A 4,639-nucleotide genomic window follows, 5' to 3' on the forward strand; every position below is an offset into this window, starting at 1 on the left:
ATAAGAAATTGTCACAAGATCCTACGTGTGAATTTAAAAGAGAGCTGGATAGTGTGTTGTCTCTGGCTTGTTCACAGGGTTTAATCTCACCATCGATTAAAAAAGCTTTGGAGGTCAAATTTCCTATTAGACCTCTTTTATATCTAATCCCCAAAATTCACAAAGATCCGGTTAAGCCTCCAGGCAGACCGATCATCGCAGCCCGTGGTTCTTTGTTTCAGACCGTGTCCACCTATCTTGATGCCATTTTGCAACCATGTGTTCAAGCCAGACCTACCTATTTGAAGGATACTAACAGCCTTTTAATTGCATTAACTTCATTGACGGGGTTACCTACGGATTGCATTCTGTGCTCAGTTGACGTATGCAGTTTATACACATGTATCCCCCATTGTGATGGTCTCAAGGCCACCAAAATGCTGATTCCGAATAATCCACACTACAAAGGTCCTTCCATTGAGTTGTTTTTGGAGCTTTTAGAGTTGGTGTTGACACGTAACTACTTTACATTTGATGGGTCGTACTATTTACAGGTGTCGGGCTGTGCGATGGGGTCCAATGTGGCCCCATCGTACGCTAACGCTTTTATGTTCGCTATAGAACAGGATGTGTTTTTTTCTGACTCCCTCGTAGCTAGTAACATTAGAGCTTTCTTTCGCTATATAGACAATTTATTTATTGTATGGAGAGGTCCTCAACAAACTTTTGTAGATTTAATTGAGAACCATAATAGGTTAAATAACCCTGTCAAGTTTACATACACGACTGACACAAAGTCTGTGAATTTTTTGGATGTCACCATCACGAATAGTGGAGGCAATTTAGTTCCTTCACTGTTTGTAAAATCCACAGATAGAAATAACATACTGTTGGCTCAGAGTGCGCATCCCATCCCTCTTAAGAATGCTCTTCCTTTTTCTCAGTTTTTACGTGCATTGAGAATCGCAAGGAATAGAGAGGAAGGTATTAGTCAGCTGGATGCTATGTATGACAAATTTTTAGAGAGAGGGTATACTACAACTATTCTTAATTGTGCCAAGGCGAAAGCTTTGGCTATACCAATCGATAGATTGTTGTTGTTCAATCCTAAAAAAGAAAGCAATCTGAGCAACAAACACTTGTGGGTGAATCAATTCAATAATATGAGTCCTGTTATCAACAAACAGGCCAAAATGTTATGGCCTATTATTTCAACTGACAACGATTTAAAACCATTGCATAATACTAAGATTATGACCTGTTACCGTAGAGGTAAGAATCTGAGGGACTTTCTGGTACATAACGATGTAACATCTTTGGGTAAAACTAACATCAAAGGCAGTACATTTTTGGGCACTCCAAAATTGGGGTGTTTTAAGTGTCTTAATTGTACCACCTGTCGTTCTTTACAGACAGGCTCATTATTTTTCATCCTTATACTGGTAAGAAGTACAATATTCGCTATTTTTTGACATGCACAACTAAGTTTATAGTTTATGTTATCACATGCCCGTGCTCCAAAGTTTATGTAGGTAAGACAGAATGTACCCTCAGAGAAAGGATGGCGCAGCATCGTTCTGCCATTCGTGCAGCACTTGTTACGGGCACTAGCGAGCAGCCTGTGGCCAGGCATTTTGCTGCAGAACATCACAATCTTTCAACTTTGCGCTATCGTATCATTGATCACGTACCTCCCCTAGTGAGGGGGGGTGACAGAGCACGTAGATTACTGCAATGTGAATCTCAGTGGATTATGCGATTGGACTCTCTTTCCCCACGTGGTTTGAATGAGACTCTGGGTTTACATTGTTTTATTTAGTGATTTTCTATGCATTTAACTGACAATTGGGTTATGTTATATCCATTATACTAGTATGTTAGCAGTATACCTCTTATTCATTAGATCGGTTATCATGCAAGGCACAGTTTGTTGCACTGATTGACAATGTTTATATTTCACATATATCTACATTTGGTTTTGATTGTTATCGGCAGTCTTTACCATGTAGTTTGATCATGTTAATTTATTTGTGCCCCTTTAAAGGTATCGATGGTATCTATTTAACTATCGATTGTTTGTTAAACAGTGATACAGTTCCTGATAATTCCATGCAGTCACATTGCGACTATGTTATTGTGTTATCGTTGTCACGTGTTATTTGTAATGTTGTTTTGTCTCTATTGTGGGTTTCTATAACAACGGGGGTATGTGACGTCACTTCCGGTCTCCGTCACTTCCGGTTTCGGGACCGCGAGTCGTCGTCGCTGATGGGTTTGTCTTGTATTTATAGTGGTAAGTGTAATGTGTCTCTGTATGTTATGTTGGCTTGACAAAAGCGCGAAATAAAGCGCTGAAACGTTGTTTATACTATGCACTGACTTGTGTGCTGTTTTTTACGGAGTGCCGCCATTCGAACGATATATATATATATATATATATATATCTTTAGTGTCTACATTCCTTGCACAGTATTTTTTTACTGAACTTTCACCTTCAATACACACTGGCTTACTGCTTGAATGGCTACCTAAAACATGTCTATTCTACAGTAATTAGAGATGTGTGGGCTCGGTTTCCTGAAGACCGAGTCCACCCAATTAAATTCGAGCAGCGGCTTCGGTGTTCCTGCCTTGCTCACATTTACATTTTTCTAAAATACATTTATTTGTACTACTGTGCACTTTATCCCAGTGCATTTTGTTCACGCACATATAATCGCTGTGAAAGCACGTAGTGACAGCTGAACTGCTCATTTAAAATAGTGGAGAAAACTATTTTTTTTGTATTTGTACTACATCTGTGCGCTTTTCTCCAGTGCGTTTTGTTCAGGAACATAAATTTGCTGTGACTGCACGCAGCATCTATCAACTGAGCTGCGCATTTTAAACATTTGATAAAAAATTATTTCTTCTATTGTTGTTTGTACTACATCTGTGCGCTGTCCCCAGAAAGCATGCCGTTTTAGCTGAGCTGCGCATTCAAAAATTTTATTTTAAAAAAATTATTTCTATTGTTGTTTGTACTACATCTGTGCGCTTTTCTCTAGTGCATTTTGTTCACGTATAGCACATATAATTGCTGTGAGTGCTCGTATCTGTCAACTGAGTTGCGCATTTAGAAAATTTGAAACTAAATATCTATTGTTGCTTGTAGTTGTACTACATCTGTGTATTCTTTGATAGCTCAATAATATGGATAAAGATAATTTGAGAGACGAGCAGTGGCAGTAAGCAAATGCTAGCGCTGCAGCTGCTGCCACCAGTCACCATGATGAACCCGCTACTAGTCCTTCAACATCATCTACTAAAGTGTCAGGGTATCTGAAATCCAAAAATCAATATATTACAGATGTAAAGAAAACAACACCTCTAATGATGAGAAAGCTTATTGCAGACAAATATAAAATTGCCAACATGTCAATCAGATTCTAGCTATTATCTTCTCAAAGGTGCTAGTTAAATGTAAAGTAGAATCTGATTGATTGCTATGGGCAACATCACCACTTCTAAAATCTCTCACTTTAGTAAATATACCTCTAAGTGTGTCCACAAGCGCTATGTGTAAGCCTGACTTTTCTGAACTCGTAGAGTAGCCTCTTTCCTCCATATCTGCACCCTCTGCTAATGTAAGGATGAGCAACACAAGTCAAGCGTTTGTTGACTAGACATTGAGGATTCTACAATAGATGTGCAACAGGATGAGGGGGATATTTTGTGTAGCTGATGAAGGCGCTAATGAGGATATTGATGATGATGATGATGTTGATGAGGATGTTCTTTGTGTAAGTGAGATCCCAGTGGAAGCAGTTCTTGCCCATTATAAGTAGAAGACCATTGTCATGCCTGCGCAGAAGACAAAAAAATCCACCTCTTAAGTGTGGAATTATTTTTACCCAAAGCCGGACAACAATTGTCTTGCCATCTGTAGCATTTGTAAAGCCATTGTAAGCAGACGTAGGGACTAAAACCATCTAGGTAATTTTGCAGCGTGTGCATGAAAAGTTTTTGCCAAAATCAACAAACATAATAAAAAGTAACAAGCAGTCCATGATCAGCTAGCTCCATTCTCTCTGCTAGATCCAAGCACATGCAATCTCTACAACCAACACCTTCATCATCAATATCCTCAATCATGATTAGAACTAGTCTTGCATCCAATTTGATAAGGCTAAGTGAGTCCTTGCCTATCCAGGATTCTACAGAAGAATCCTTGGGTGCTAGGCCTGCTGTTGCCAGATTGGGACCAAGAAGACTACTAGGGGTAAATTTACTAAGAATTGAGTTTGGCTGAGTTTTTTTTGTTTTATAAACTCTCTTTGACTTGCCGAAACTTGGATGAGTTTACCCTTTAAAAACTCACAAAATTACTAAGAAACGAGTTTAGCTGAAAGTGAGTTTTCCAATAGTGAAGCAGATCAAGATTTCTCCCCCTATTTGCGAGTTTAGATGAGACTACTCACCCGAGATTGCAGTGTTTTCCCAAACTCACCCAAACAAGCAGCCTGCACATATCAATGAGATATGTGTAAGCTGCTTGTGTGTTGGACCTGTAAAAAACGGGTTAAAATATATAAAAAAATTATGTAGGGTCCCCCCCAAAAGCCTAACCAGCCCCGGACTTGTCAGCCAGTCCTGGTACCTAAAATTATGGGGAACAAAA

At 39.1% G+C, this 4,639-nt stretch overlaps 1 pseudogene; it reads left to right on the forward strand.

Moving 5' to 3' along the window:
• Positions 1 to 548: 548 nt before the first annotated feature.
• LOC148501168 (uncharacterized) lies at positions 549 to 2,192 on the forward strand (annotated as a pseudogene).
• The last annotated feature ends 2,447 nt before the right edge of the window (positions 2,193 to 4,639 follow it).

The sequence above is a fragment of the Taudactylus pleione genome, unplaced genomic scaffold (genome assembly GCF_031769625.1).
Source record: "Taudactylus pleione unplaced genomic scaffold, aTauple2 ptg000531l, whole genome shotgun sequence".
Lineage (NCBI taxonomy): Eukaryota > Metazoa > Chordata > Amphibia > Anura > Myobatrachidae > Taudactylus > Taudactylus pleione.